Source organism: Protopterus annectens, chromosome 3.part0, assembly GCF_019279795.1.
Source record: "Protopterus annectens isolate FY-2018-M chromosome 3.part0, PAN1.0, whole genome shotgun sequence".
Taxonomy (NCBI): Eukaryota; Metazoa; Chordata; order Ceratodontiformes; family Protopteridae; genus Protopterus; species Protopterus annectens.
This window is the reverse complement of record NC_056731.1, coordinates 106,421,485-106,438,156: the sequence shown is the minus strand read 5'-3', so window position 1 is coordinate 106,438,156 and position 16,672 is coordinate 106,421,485. Positions and strand designations below refer to the sequence as shown.

At 43.0% G+C, this 16,672-nt stretch overlaps 1 protein-coding gene across 2 annotated transcripts in view; it reads left to right on the top strand.

The window, feature by feature from the left end:
• Positions 1-16,672, top strand: part of FAM126A (family with sequence similarity 126 member A) — a 1,303,250-nt gene that overhangs the window by 1,177,083 nt on the left and 109,495 nt on the right. The window lies entirely within an intron of this gene.

Sequence of the window (16,672 nt, the reverse complement as noted above, 5' to 3'; positions counted from 1 at the left end):
ACTTCACAAATGGATGTTAAGAGGTTGTCTTCTTTCAGTACCTCTGGAAGAGTAAGACTTCTGTTCAGTCGTCCCAAGATGTGATTTAGGAAAGGGAAATGGCTCTTCAAAGTCTGCTGTACCTTACCCCAGGGCAATTCCCAGGTGCAGTCTTGAGCTCTCTAGTGTTCCTTTGTGACCTACAAGATCCACACTCCTTCAAAACCCTAGCTGTAATGGATTGTCATGGTCAGCCACCTTCCTTTGGTCCAGAAAATGACCCATTCATCTGCTGGAAAATTGCACATTGAAGTTTCTGTCTTTTGTTTCAGATTGCCTTCCTTTGCTAGATTGTTCTTGATGGCCCCCTCAGCAGCGGAAGAGGTGTGTGCCATCTGTTGCAGAAATATGTTCTGGGGACCATTCCTTCTTGTGGCAGATAAGGCTTTTACTCCATTTTCCTCCTGACTCCAAAGAAATATGGAGATGTTTGTTATTTTATTTACCTCTTTTCCACTAGCTCAGTCCCAGTAGGCACAGCCTATTCTCAGAGGTGACCCAAAATGATATTCTTATTGACTTGGGGGAAATTTGGCAAGAACACATGGAAAAATTCATGCCCCCTCCCACTACCACCAAACACATTTTGCTCAATTGTAATATATTGTGTATGTAATATAAATATATTATTCCATTTTATTTTATTTTTGTTTGTATAGCATGTTTGCAGACTTGATTTTTGACTGTTGAGATTTTAGTAAACATAGATACCCTTGTATTTCCTTTTTCCAGTGAGAGTGGGAGAGATTCCAAGATGTAGGAGAGAAGCAGAGAGAGAGGATGGATGTCTTTAATAAAGAAGAGTCAGCATCTCTGTCAAAAAGATGTTAGGAAGTCACACTGCATGAGAGTGGAATTCATAGGAACTTCAGGATAAAAGTGCCAGTAATCATGATGACGCCTGGAGGAGACAGAGTTAGCCAAACATTTCTGAAGAAATTGTCATGTATTGAAGATGCTGCTGAGAACAGTGCAGGATTTGAAACTGTTCCTAGGACAGGTGTTTTAACTGCTTATTGAGCAGTTGCAACATCAGCTTCTGAGTGAAACTAAATTATGTAAGTCTTTTCAGAGACCATTGATTAAGATACTATTTTTTCTTGCTTTGATTATTGGGTTTTGGACAACTTAGCTAAGACATATAAATTTAACCTTCAGGATGTGTAATTGGTAATTCATTTAAGAAAGGAATGTTCATTAGCTCTGCCTTTTGGGGGGAAAGAAAAGGCATGATTTGGTTGAATGCTTTGCGACTGCATTTAATGAAAGAAAGCAGACAGTGACATGGAAAAACAGGGCTGCAGGATTTCTGTTTTCCTGTGCAGAAGCATTCATTTTAAAACTGAACGGCTCACTGAACCTGAACTCAAAAGTATTTGAGCTGCGTGATGAACATTCTGGAAATGTTATTAGTTTAAAGAAAAAGATGAGTAATAGTGGAATCTGTACAGCAGTTTAGTAAGCTTGGATTGATTTAAAAATGGAAGTAAATGCTGTTATCTATTTGTCTACCTACCTTTTTACAGAACCAAAAGGGGAATATTGCATAATGCAGGACAGCCTCAGTTCTGCTACTTCTGTGGGAGGTGGGATAACTTAGTGAACAACTGTGGAAAGTAAAGATGTACAGATTTATTTATTTATTGCATTTGTTAACCGGGAAAGTCCACTGGGCCTAGAAAGAGCCCATTTTCAGTGGAGACCTGGGGAGAAAAGCCCCACATTAATTACATACAAAAGTAAAAATGTTAATACATAGAACATTTCGAGCAGTACCTGTCATGGTGTAGAGGGGTCATTTAAAGAGATACGTCATTCCATTTTGTAGGATGCCTAAAAAGGATATATATTTCTGGTTTGATTGTGATAAAATGCAAGATGGACAAGAACAAGGAAGCAAATGAGCAAAAAAACGTGAAAGAGGAAGAAAAGTATGTAATAGTAAGGTGGTGTTGGTGTTAAAATATGTAAATGTGAATGTGACACAAAGACTGCACTTTATAAAAAATTGCAAACAGAGTTGTTTCAGCAGTGCCTCAATGCCCAGTAGTGAGATGGCAGGCTAATGCAATTCAGAAACATAAGCAGCATGGAGCCACATTTCAATAGCAGCTCAGTATTGTGTGTCTGAATTTAATACTGCGCGGCTGCAGGTATCCACGATAGTGCTTCCCTTGTATCTATGCAATGCAGTTGCGCAGGCATCTACAAACACCATGAGTTCATGCATACACAGACATCCAGACAGTTGTAGTCAACCTGCTACACATACACACACACACATGTGCGCACGCACACACACACACACACACACACACACACACACACACACACACACACACACACACACACACACACACACGGATCTGTCTGACATTGTCAAAACCCAATCCTACATCACTGAGTTTGCAAAGCATTGAAAGACAAAGAAAAACTTCTAAAACTAATTTTTTGCAAGCAAGGGACCAAGCCCCCCTGTACCCCCACCTCCACTACTAATTATATATATCGGCTTTGAGATAATTTTACAGGTGGGAAAGGGCAAGTACCCCAATCCCTGCTTTACCACTGTCACTGACAACCAGCTACTGCTGTGTTTTCATGTTTTGCAAATTTGGAGTTGTAAGGTACATATTCTGGGTTTTGATGATGGGTGCATTCGACGATATCAGATCCAAACACACACACACACACACACACACACACACACACACTCTCCATTTGTGCTGTGAAGCAGACAATCCCATTTCTGCTCTAGGGTTAGGTGATTGTATGCCATCAAAACATAGAGTACATTGTTTTAGCTTCATTCCCCAAGTACTGCAGTAGAGCTTAGAATTCTACTGTGCTGTTTCCATCCTGGTGAAAAGATCTGGGGAAACTCTCATAGCCAATAGTGTTAAACTCACCCATTGACTGCTGCATTTGCATGTAGCCTTCACTAGAGAGACTGTTGCAGTGGTACAGACTGGAGTTGCCTTACCACTTTAGTGCTACAGCAGTCTTAGAATTATTGCAGCATAAGGCATTGATCAGTCCTGCTACAGACAGCATTATGTACATAATGCATAATTACATTATGCATTTCTAAATACCATCCAGAATGTAGAAGTTGCACAAGAAGAATTTAAGCCAAAAAATTGTGTTACTAAATGTGATGGATAAACAAATGTGTTAAAACTGGAAATAAATTTTAATTGTTGGAATTTGGGGATGAGGAAGGAAATTTGAATACTGTAGGCTAGAGTGCTAGTAAAAGAAGGAACAGCTAAAATTGAAGATTTTTTTTCAGTAATATCTGTTAAGGTAAAATAGTGTTAGCAGTAAATTGAGAAGAAATGTATTATGGTACACGTAATCCTACACCTAGTGGAGCCCCAAGAGCAAAGCCCATATGGCAAGCAAACACATTACCCAGAACTCTTGTCATAGGAGACTCCATTGTATGACACACAGATGCCCCACTCACCAGAACAAGAAGTGAACTCACTGAACAAGGAGAAGGTAACTGTTAGTTGCTTATCTGGAGCCATGATCCGCCAAGTTATGAATGCAGTCAAGTCACATCACAGGTAGCTGCATAATTCTATCATAGTCCATCTAAACATCAATGATTTGAGACGTACCTCCCTGTACCATATAAAGAGACACATTATTGATCTCAAGCAGGTATGTGCCTTGTATTTATTTACCAGCATTCTGCCTTCACCAAGAATGATACCATAGTATGAGCAAAATATGATTGACTCCAGTAATTGGCTTAGTTTCTAGTATCTTTCCAGGAGGATTCAGTATTTGTCAACATGGAAGGAAATGGTTAACAAACCACATTGCTTTGCAAAGGATGGTCTGCATCTGTCCTCACTAGGCTCCCAAATATTGGCTAAAACTTTATCCACACTCTTAGAGCCTTTTTTAGGTAATGCCAAATTGACAAACATACCAGCATAGCAAATAAAAACCTAAAGAATCCAAAACAGTGCTACTGCTCAATGTTAGGAGCCTAAACAAAAAACTCCACACTCTCTTCACTCTGGAGAATATAGACATATGTGCCATTACCGTGGCGTGGTTTAAATTCATAAAAGGAACTCCAGCAGTGCAAGACTTCAGTGCCTTCCACGCAATTAGATTATCAGTTGCACAGACAGGGACAAAAGGTGGAAGAGTCTGTATCTACATTAGCAACGAGTATACCTCGATATTGCTTAAACAGGACAATGTTGTGGAGTATATCTACATATCTCATCATAGAAAAAGTCCCATACCATATCCTAGCAACCAGTAATTCACCTTCTTATGTCCCAAGAATCCCATAGCTCTCATCTAGACCCAGTGAAGACACTCACCATTAAACCAAATACCCTCTTCATGGGAGACTTTAACTACCCCTGTATAGACTGGGAAACATACACTGCCTCATACTCGTTGCTGGACTTTATCAACACAAATGCTCTTGACCAGATCTTGCACACACCCACCAGAGAGTCAAACATACTGGACCTGGTACTCAGCAATATTGGAGAATGCTGACCCCCCCACACACACACACACACACAGACACGGTGTCGCATCCTCATTGGTGAGGTCGGACCACAAAGCTGTCTCTTTCAAAGTAAAAATCAACTCAATAACACCATCGAACCCTGTAACAGGAACTATTCCAAAGCAACCTACATCCTACTAAGTGATAGCTTGGCAAAATTCAGTGACCCTCCTAATTCTGAGTTCACAGCACCCTGTGCGGAATTGTTCACAAAGACCCTGTACAAACATGTAAATGGCTGTGTAAAGGCTGCTCTAGCTACTAGAAGTAAGCCCAAAACAAATTCTAAAAACAAACCACACTGGTGGAATCCTAACCTCAATAGGGTATATAAAAAAAAAAAAGTCATGGAAAAAATCAGGAAAAACAACTCCCATAATAAGAGCTCTTTAATTAAAAGGAAACTAAGAGGACTAATTAAGTCCAAAAGGCCAATTATGAGGTCAAGATAGCCTTACAGACTAAAAATAACCACAAGGATTTCTACAGCTATGTCCATAACCTCAAAGGCAGCACACAACAGTGTGAGGAACTGGTGGTCACTGGTGCTACCTTGTTTGAGCAGAGCAGCATAGCAAATCTGTGGGCTAACAACTTCAGCTCAAGCTTCACCCCCCCTGCTTCCCACCCATGAAATGCCTACTAGCATAACTTCACCCAAACTATTAAAAGGCAGCGATCACTGCTAAAGCCAAAAAACACAACCTCAGTGAGCCTCAGCAGTATACCGGGATGCCTCCTAAATAGCTTGAAACATGACCTATTAAGGCCTTTTGAGTCACTTTTCAACTGTACCCTCAAAACAGGCATTTTACCATGAGAATGAAGGATTGCGACTTTTTTTCCCCATTTCAAAAGGGTGGACCATCAACCAAACCGGGAAACTACAAATCCATTAGTGCAACTAATTGACTATGCAAAGTCATGAAATGAATTGTTAGAGAAATGACCTTAAAAGACATAGGCAACCTTCAGACACTGGACCCAACCCAGTTTGGCTTTGTCAGGGGAAGGTCATGCCTACTAAATGTGGTAGACTTATTTGAGAAGGCCACAAAAGGCATCGGATGAAAAAAATGGTGCATACCGCCTACCTGGACCTGGAAAAGGCATTTGATACAGTATCTCACTCTGTTATAGTTGACAAACTTACCAAACTAGGCATAAACCCTTACATAACTTAGCTGGCACACACAGAGGACCTAGGAAATCAGGATAGGTGAGACCACCTCCACAAGAGATTGGCCACCAAGGTGATACATCAGGGCTCCATGGTGGGACTGCTTCTGTTTTGTATCTTCTTGGAGGTAAAGGCTAATGTTAAGGATCTTTGGTTGGTTGACCATGTTCACATATGACTACAAATTGGGAGCTATCATAGATTCCCCCCACAGCACAAACATCTTACAAGTGGATCTAATTCAGACTTAAGACATATGACAGGTCCTAAAGTCAAGGACCAAAACTAAATGCCAAGAAATGCATTATAGCACCTTTTTGAGAAAATGGCCACCCAAGTTAATTACTTCACCACTAAGACACCCCTAAAAGTTAACCCGGTAGTTGGGTATCTGGGAACATATGTAGACAGTAATCTGGCCTATGACCAACATATGGACAATGTAGCAAGCAAATCATTCTCTATTGCCCAACTTATAAATAAGATCATGTCAAGTCCAATGATATCATAGTGCCACTTTATTCTGCATGTATCAGACCCATCATTGAGTGTAATGCCCCCGTGGGCATGTATCTGACAAGACATATATGTAACAGTTGGAATGGTCACAAAAGTACCTTAACAGGAGAGTTCAGGGAATAAACACATTGTCCTATATGGATATCCGTAAAGCCCTATCTGCATACTTGGTCTCTTACAGGTTACTGAGAGGCAATCTCTTCCTGGCAAACAAAGCATCCTCGAGTCCAGCCTTTTGCAGATCCATAAAATGAACAGCATCAGAACAACTGGATCCAAGGAATTAAATTTGCTTGCAACATAAATAGGGCATGTTTGTGGGATAGATATGTGTCTGAGTATTTCCATGCTCTGGAACAGACTTCCCATCCATGTGAAGCAGTCTCCATCCCTAGCCCTATTTAAGGATAACTGTGACCAATGGATATGAAATCAGAAATTCACCCCAGGTTTGCCCCCCCCCCCCCATCTCTAATAGACAGAGGCAGACACTAGCTGTGCCTAATCTAACATGCCTATCTCCCCCCACACACAACCTTTAGAAACTTCCTGACTAACATATCCCATCCTAATAAACACAGAGGCACATTTGGGTTGGGTTATGCAGCTAGACATGTAAAGGCCCTAGTAGTCTTTAGCCTAGCATGTACCTATGAACATATGCAGAGAAAAAAATTAATAAATCTTATGTCTAATCATATGTAATAAAATTAACAGAAAACAGTTTGAAATATTGTGGGGAGGAGATGCAGTGTTGTCACTTGGTAAACATATGCATACTCTGTAACTGCAGGTTGTGGTTAGAGGAGGAGTAAATACAAACAATGAAAAAAAGCAAATTGTGGATGTTCTTCGTGTTTCACTGTTGCAGTCATTACATTTGGGTAATCTGCAGGCAGGTAGCCCTCAGTCGGCCTGATTAACAAAGTCTTGGGTACTGCATCGGTTGCTGTCCCTTCTTCCATGACGTCAGGTCGTCAGGGGTATAAAACATGCAGCCGACACCATTACATCAGTCTTTCTTGTCGCGCGGTGCCCAAAGCAGAAGCAGTTCGCAAGTGCTGGTCGGCCAACTCCTGAAATTTTCGTTTTCAAGTTTCAGAACCAAAGTCTTCAACTAAAAGCTAAGTACCCCGTTGGGGAAATTTTTTCTTGCTCCTTACCGATGTCAGTAAAAGTTAATAATTGTATTACTTGTGGGAAGCAAATACCTCATAAGGATTTCCATTTGTACTGTATTCCTTGCCTAGGCCCTGAGCACGATGTACCTTGCTGTCTGTTTTGTGCTTTATTTAATCAGCGCACTATCCGTCGTCGGTACATTTTTGCTTCAAAATATTTTGGTTCTCTGTTTAATTATCCTGAAATGACGTCGGTTAGCTATCCGACTACCGGAATACTGAAAAAATGCAAAGAAAAAGACAGAGACAGGCCACTGAGGTCCAAAACTGCCGACGACGCTTCTCCTAAGCCAGTTCGCCGGTACTCAGTGAGATGCTTTCGCAGCCCCTGATACCCGCTACTTCTGATTCGTAGGTCTCTAATGAGACCCATTCGGAGTCCGGTATGCCACGAGATGCTTCACCTATGGAACCCGCAGATGTCTCTACCTTGGATGGGTCTGGAGCCGCTGTGCAGGCACCGGCTTCTGAGGGTGTAGTCAGGCCTGCAGACTTGCATATTAAACTGACTCCACCTTCAATACTAAGGCCTAAATCTCGATCTATGTCTAAAAAACTGATGCCCAGGCCCCTATGCCTAAAAACAAATGATCAAAATGGCTGAAGATTTAATTACTCTTATCAGGGGTAGTCAACCCCCCCTTCTAAGAGGCCTAGGGCTGAACTTGACTATGAATCTTCCGATCAGGACTCTTTCTTCTGACTCTTCTAATGACTTGTATTTGTCCATTCCTACTTATGAGGACTCTGATGCAGAGGATTCCATTCCCTCTGCTTCTCCCCCTGCTAATTTTTCTTTTGGGGAAACTTTACATACCTTAAGGGAGCATTTCCACTGGGAAAGTCAGGATTTTTCTGAATCCAAAAAGAGGCTTAGGGATTTCCTCCTTCTTCCTCAGCATAGGCCTTTGGCTATACCTCCTGTGCTAGACATTGTTGATGGAATCCAGTATGACCCCCTGATTCCTTGCCTCCTGCCCCTAGTAAACTAGACAGGTGCTACAGGGTCCCTGAGTCTCACAAATTACTTTTCGAAAACCCCGTTGCGGACCCTGAAACCATTTCCCTGAAACCATTTCTCAGGGGCCCAAAGGCATTAAGGCTTCTACTGCTAAAAATCCTACCCCTTCTGATTGAGACTCCAGTGTGCTGGATAGATGGGCTAAAAAGGTTTATACTTCTGCAACCTTGGCAATCAGGGCTTTAAACTGTCAATTCCATATGCTAAAATATCAACAGCATATCATGGGACTGCTTAAACAGAAAATTATGTTGATTTCTGACTGTGTGGAAAATAAAGATTTACAGGATTTATTGCATTCAGCAGAGCAAGTTGGAAAACATACTTTGCAATGTGGTTTTGATTCTTTAGAGGCCTCTTGCAGGGCTGCTGTTACTGGGTCTGTGCTTAGAAGGCATGCTTGGCTTAAGGAGCAATCGCTGCCTGATCATGTTAAAGCTAAATTGTTGAATGCTCCTTTACAACAGGACCATCTCTTTGGTAATAAGACTGAAGAAGTTCTAAAAAAGATGGAAGATAAAGCTAAATCTATGCAAACTGTGAAAGATTTCTTACAAGTACAACCTCCTAGATTTAGTAGGCACTGGTCTACTAAGAACTGGACCTTTCCAGCTCCTTCCAGAGCCACTCAAGCCAAACCAAGACAATCCAAAAGCACCAGGTTTCAGTCCCAAGGGACTTTCAAAACTAAGCAATGGGGTGCTTCCACTTCCAAATCTGGAAATAACAAAACTCCACCCGATGGTAAACAGTCGCAATGACTTTCTTTTAAAATTACCAAGCACTTACCTCTTAGCCACCCCTTTGGGGGAAAAACTGGCTCTTCATGCAAAAAACTGGCAACTTATAACCCAGGACAAATGGGTCTTAAATATAGTGTCCCAGGGATACAGATTTCATTTCCACACGTTGCCAGACCTGCCCCCAAACCAGTGGGCAGAGGCTCAGAAACAAGTACTTTCCCTCTTAGACATGGTGGCTATTCAGCTAGTACCAGAAGAGGAAAAGGGACAAGGTTTCTATTCCAGACTTTTCCTGGTACCCAAAAAAGACAAATCATGGCATCCAATTCTGGACCTCTCTACTCTAAACACCTTTCTGGACATTCCAAAATTCAAGATGCTGTCTCTTCACCAGTTATTTCCAAAGCTAGGTAAGGATGCCTGGCTGACAACTCTAGATTTAAAAGAGGCATATCCCAATCAGGGAATCTTGCAGAAGATACCTGCGCTTCAAAGCAGGCTACTTGCATTATCAGTTCTCTGCACTGCCCTTTGGCTTGTCTACTGCGCCCAGGGTATTCACAAAGTGCTTGGCTCCAGTAATTGCATTTTGCAGGCAAAGAAATATTCAAATATATTCTTACCTGGACGATTGTCTAATTCAGGCAGAAAGCCAGGTCATTCTTCTAAAACATCTGGCATTTGTAAAAAGGGTTCTAACTTGTCTAGGGTACACCATAAACTAAAAGAAATCACAACTGGTACCCTGTCAAAAAATTACATTCCTGGGTGCAAGCTTGAATACAACTGCCCAAATGGCTTTCCTGACACCAGAAAAGCAAATTCATTTGGTGACTTACTTCAAACAGGTGGCCACGAAAACCCTGCTATCTGCAAGACAAATACTGCAAGCCATGGGGTTCATGGCCTCCTGCATTCTTCTAATTCCATATGCAAGACTGCATATGAGGAAACTTCAGTGGTACTTAAAAAGTTTATGGAGTCAACATTGTCGCAGCCTGGAAACAATGATTTCTATCATACCTTGCCTGCGCCTAGAGTTCCTCTGGTGAGCAGAGGCATGCCACCAAAACAAGGGACTGACATTCACACCACCCCCTGCCACCCAAACCCTAACTACAGACGCATCAGACTATGCATGGGGGCTCATCTAGCAGGGAAGTGCATTCAGGGCAAATGGAGCCCAAATCAAATGCACTTTCATATCAATCAAAAAGAAATGCTAGCTGTACAGAATGCTCTGACAGCCTTCCAGGACTACCTTCATCCAGGACAACTACTGGTAAAGACAGACAACACCACTGTTATGTGGTACATAAACAAGCAGGGGGGCTACACATTCCTACCCCTTCTGCAGACTAGCCATGGCAATGTGCCAAGTACAACTACAAGCACAATTCCTGCCAGGAAAGCAGAATATTCTGGCAGACGAACTAAGCAGAAATCTCATGGACCCACACGAATGGAAACTGGAACCATGGATTTTCAACATGTTGACACGCAAATGAGGGAGCCCAGACATAGATCTTTTTGCCTCACCCCAGAACTACCAGTTGGGACAAAATTTGTACAAGAACTCATCACAAAAAAGCCTGGAAAGTGGATGCTTTGTCCTTCAGCTGGAAAAACCTATCAGTCTATGCCTTTCCCCCTCTGCCTCTCCTCTCCAAAGTTCTACTACAAGTCAAACAGGACAAGCCAAAAATGATTTTGATTGCTCCAGACTGGCCACGCCAACAGTGGTACCCACTCCTGCGCAGTGTGTCACAAATTTCTGCATGGCACCTGCCTCAGAAACCCTTACTGTCCCAGAAGGAGAGCCAAATTCTGCACCCTCCACTCCAAACATTGAATCTTGCAGCTTGGCTAATCATTTAAATTCCCCCTTAGCATCCCTCAGCAAACCGGTGATGAATGTCATTCTGGAGGCGAAAAGACCTAGTACTAGAAAATCTTATGCTGACAAATGGAAAAGATTCTGTGCCTGGAATCAATATCAAGGGATGAGCACAGCAGCACCCAGTTTACCTCAGATTTAGCAATAATTAACTGAGATGCTTCACAAGGGCATCTTTTTTCTCCATTAAAATCCATGCCTCAGCCATTTCAGCTCATTACAACACAGAACCTCCCCCTCTTCTCTCATCCTCTGCTAAAGCAGTATCTCAGAGTAGCCAAAAAGTTGAGACCACCCAGGAGAGCTCCAACCCCTGCCTGGGACCTTAACTTTGTATTGGAGAAACTCACTCTACCTCCTTTCGAGCCATCTGCTACTGCAGGCTTAACATTTCTTTCCTGGAAAACAGCCTTCCTTTTAGCAATTACTTCAGCTAGAAGGATATCTGAATTACAGGCCCTTATGGCAGTGGAGCCTTTCATCATCTTTCATGCGGACAGGGTGTCACTCAGGATCACTCTATCCGTCATGCCCAAGGTGGTATCCAGTGTGGCTCTTAATCAGTCCATTCATTTGCCAACTTTTTTCTCCAATCCACAGAACAAGGAGGAACGGATTCTGCATTCATTGGATGCACACAGACAACTTAGATTCTACTTGTACAGGACTAAATCTCTAAGAATATCTGAACAACTGCTGGTAGCATTTGCTGCAGGGGCAGAGGGGAAGGCTGTTTCAAAACAAACCATTTCAAAATGGATAAGCCATTGTATTCATATCTGTTATAAGCACCATGGAAAACCTATCCCCCAGGGGATCAGATCTCATTCCACCAGGTCTGTATCTACTTCTACAGCCTTTCTCAGAGGTGTTCCTACCAGGGATATTCTAGAAGCTGCTACCTGGAGTTCAGTTCATACTTTCACCAAGCATCATCACTTACCAATTTTCTCTAAATCCAGAGCTGGCTTTGCCACTGTTTTTTTTGCAGGGCCTTATAGCTGGTCCTAATGCTGTATAAATCCATCCACCCAACCATAGCTTGGGAATATACTCAAATGTAATGACTGCAATAGTGAAACACGAAGAACATAGTACAGTTGTATACACTTACCATAAATGTAGATGTTAGAGTGTATTCACTGTTGCAGTCCTGGTTACCCTCCCTCCAGCCCCCTGTTTTTCTCTTACTATATCTCTACTTTCTTTTACTATGCATAAAAGCCTTTTTGGTGTATTTGCTTTTGTTTGGAGGTATATATTTTTGTGTTGTTAATTGCTTATATATATTTTGCTCCCCATTTGGGAGGCACCTGACATCTGGGGCAACAAAAACTGATGTAATGGCGTCGGCTGCATGTTTTATACCCCTGACAACCTGACGTCATGGAAGAAGGGACAGCAACTGACGCAGGACCCAAGACTTTGTTAATCAGGCCGACTGAGGGCAACCTGCCAGCAGATTACCCAAATGTAATGACTGCAACAGTGAATACACTCAAACATCTACATTTATGGTAAGTATAAACAACTGTACTTTATTGAATGTGGAATGGCTGTGGTGATTGATATTTTAAAAGAGAAGGAAATGTTTAGATGGATTTAGTATGTGCACACCTACAGATGTTTCCAGGAAAATGCGATTATTTATTGACTTTTCTTTACTAGGAAAGTCCAACTGGGCCAAGGTATCTAGGAAGAAAAGCCCCAAGGTATCATATTTAATGCAGTCAATATTTACAATAACATTTTATAATGCAGATGTTCTTCGTGTTTCACTGTTGCAGTCGTCACATTTGGGTTATCTGCTTGCAGGTAGCCCTCAGCCGGCCTGAATACCAGAGTCTTGGGATTTCTTCGTCGGATACTGTTGCTTCTTCCATGACGTCAGGTCATCAGGGGTATAAAACATGCAGCCGATGCCATTACATCAGTCTTTCTTGCCGTGCAGTGTGCGAAGTAGAAACAGTTCACAAGTGCCGGTCGGCCACCTCCTGAAATTTTCATTTTTTGATTCCTGATTGTGCAGAACATAAAAGATTTACAAGAGTTAATGCATTCTGCTAACTAAGTTGGTAAACATACTTTGCAATTTTTGCATCTTGCAGGGCTGCTGTCACTGGGTCTGTTCTTAGAAGGCATGCTTGGCTTAAGGAACAGACCTTGCCTGACCATGTCAAAACAAAATTACTAAATGCACCATTAAACCAAGAGCGTCTATTTGGCAATAAAGCAGAAGTCATCCTCAAAAGGATGGAGGAAAAAGCTAAATCTGTCCAAACTGTTAAAGATTTCTTACAGGTACAGCCACCTAGATTCAGTAGGCATTGGCCTTCTAAAAACTGGTCTTTTCCAGTCCCTTCCAGACGTTCTCAGTCCAAACCCAGGAGCAGCAGACCACTAAGACTACAGTCTCTGGGTATGCACAGATCTAAGCAATGGAGTGCTCCCACCTCCAAAACAGGGAGTAGTAAGCCACCGTCCTGTGGTAAAATCTCACAATGACATATCCTTAACTCTTCCAAGCCTTGCCCAAGTACTTGCACCTTTAGGAGGGAAATGTTGCCCTGCATGCTAAAAACTGGGAGTACATTACTCAGAACAGATGGGTCTTAAACATTGTTTCCCATTGATACATATTCCACTTCCACTCTCTCCCAACCCCAAGCGGATGGCCAGACCTCCCCCCAAACTAGTGGGCAGAGGCCCAAAAGCAAGTACTTCCTCTTCTCAGTATCAAGGCTATTTAACCTGTCCCAGCAGAACAAAGGGGACAAGGCTTTTATTCCAGACCGTTTCTGGTACCCAGAAAAGAAACCTCCTGGCATCCTATCCTGGATCTGTCTATTCTCAACACCTTTGTGGTGGTTCCAAAATTCAAAATGCCTACTCCCCAACTGCTGCTTCCTATGCTAGCCAAGGACTCCTGGCTAGCAACCCTAGACTTAAAAGAAGCTCATCTGCACATCCCCATAAGGGAATCTTTCGTGAAATACCTATGTTTCAGAGCAGGCTCTATGTACTATCAGTGCTCTGCACTTCCCTTTGGCTTATCTGCTGCTCCCAGGGTATTCGCAAAATGCCTAGCTCCAGCCATTGCATATTGCAGGCAGAGAAGAATTCAAATTTACCCATACTTGGACGTGATTCAGGCGGACAGTCAGGAATTGCTACTACAGCACCTGGCATTTGTAGAGAGACTCCTAACTTCTCTGGGGTACACCATCAATGAAAAGAAGTCACATCTGGTACCCAGCCAACAGATTGTATTCCTGGGAGCAAGCTTGAACACAACTTCACAGATGGCATTCCTCACTCCAGAAAAACAAATTTATTTGACAAACTACTTCAATCTACAGGCCACCAAAACCCAGCTATCTGCAATAAAAATACTGCAAGCCCTAGGGTTCATGGCCTGTTGCATTCTGCTAATTCCATATGCAAGACTGCATATGAGGAAATTTCAGTAGTATTTAAAAAGTGTCTGGTGTCAACATTCTTAGGACCTGGAAACAATGATTTCCTATCTTTCCTTGCCTAAGGACAGAGTTCCTTTGGTGGGCAGAGGCCTGCTACCACAACAAGGGACTCCCTATCACTCAACCCCCTGCCGCCCAAACCATAACAGACGCATCAGACTATGCTTGGGGGGCTCACATGGCAGGGAAATGCATTCAAGGCAAATGGAGCCCAAAACAAATGCACCTGCATATCAATCAAAAAGAAATACTAGTTGTACAGTATGCTCTGACAGCCTTCAAAGGCCTTATTCTTTCAGGATAACTGTTGGGTAAAGACAGACAACACGACAGGTATGTGGTACATAAACAAGCAGGGGGAAACCCATTCCTACCCACTCTGCAGACTAGCCATGGCTCTGTGGAACACAGTCTTGAGCAACCAAGAGTACCTGCAAGCTCATTTCCTGCCAGGCAAACTAAATTCACTGGCAGACGACTTAAGCAGAAATCTCATGGACCCACACAAGTGGAAACTGGAACCCAAAATATTCAAGCTTTTGAGGCACAGGTGGGGGTCACCAGAGGTGGACCTCTTTGCTTCCCCTCAGAACTATCAGTTGAGCAAATATTGCACCAGAACTCCCCACAGCCAAGCCTGGAAAGTGGATGCCCTGTCCTTTACCTGGGAAAGCCTCTCTATCTATGCCTTTCCCCCTCTGCCCCTCCTTTGGAAGGTTCTACTAAAGATCAAACAGGACAAGCCAAGGACAATCCTGATTGCACCAGACTTGGCCACGCCAGCACTGGTACCCTCTTTTGCGTAGTCTGACAGTAATGCCACCTGCCTCAGACCCCTTCCCTGCTGTCCCAGCAGGAGGGCCAGATTTTGCACCCTCAGCTACAGACCCTGAACCTAGCAGCCTGGCTCATTCCCAGAAACCCTCAGTAAGCAGGTGCTGGATGTCATTCTTGAGGCAAGGAGACCTAGTATTAGAAAATCCTATTCAGAAAAGTGGAAAAGATACTGCTCCTGGAGCTGGTCTCAGGAAATGGACACAGCATTGCCCAGCTTACCTCGTAGACTTTTCCTAGTTCCAAAAAAGGATGGACCATGGAGACCAATCCTGGACTTATCCATTCTAAATCTTTTTCGAAAAGAACCTTCCTTCAGAATGCTGTCCCTATAAACCCTGCTTCCATTATTGCCACCGCAGGCATTCATGGCCACTTTGGACCTAAAAGAGGCTTGCCTCCACATCCCCATACACCCAAACCACAAGAAATACTTAAACTTTGCTGGGCCTTGCTCTCATTTTCAATTTACTGCATTCCTCTTTGGTTTGTCCACTGCACCAAGGGTTTTCACCAAATGCCTAGCTCCCGCCATAGCCTTCTGCAGGACCAAGGGCATACAAATCTATCCCTACATAGATGATATTTTAATTCTTGCAGAAAAAGAAGAGAGCCTCAATAATCATCTCTAGTTGTCTGTGTCCCTGCTTCAGAGACTTGGTTTCACACTGAACCTCTCCAAGTCATCCCTATCTCCAGAACAAGACAAGGTCTTCCTGGAGTACAGGATTCGGACGGACTAATGAGGGCATTTTTACCCCAAGACAAAGTAATCTCCCTGGCAAACCATTTCCAAGACCTCCTCCAGATAGACCAGCTGTCAGCAAGACAGTTTATCCTCTTTCTGGGTCTTATGGCAGCCACCATCCCTATGCTTCCCCTAGCCAGGATTCACATGAGGAGGCTACAGCTGTATTTAAAGAATCTATGGTCCCAGTGTAGACATCCACTAGACTTCCAAATACCTTTCCTGCCTTGTCTAAAGCCAGAACTACGGTGGTGAATACAACAGGTTCAAAGGAATCCAAGACTAATCCCTCCTACCCCCACACCAGCTCAACATGTGCACAGAAATGCATTGGATCTGGGTTGTGGGGCTACCTTGAAGAGGCTCAAGATACAAGCAACTTGGAAGGCATCCCTCTTGAGGAGGCACATCAATGTCAGGGAAATGACAACAGTTCATTTAGCCCTGAAGGCTTTTCTCCCTATCCTTCAGCCGAGTCCTTTGCT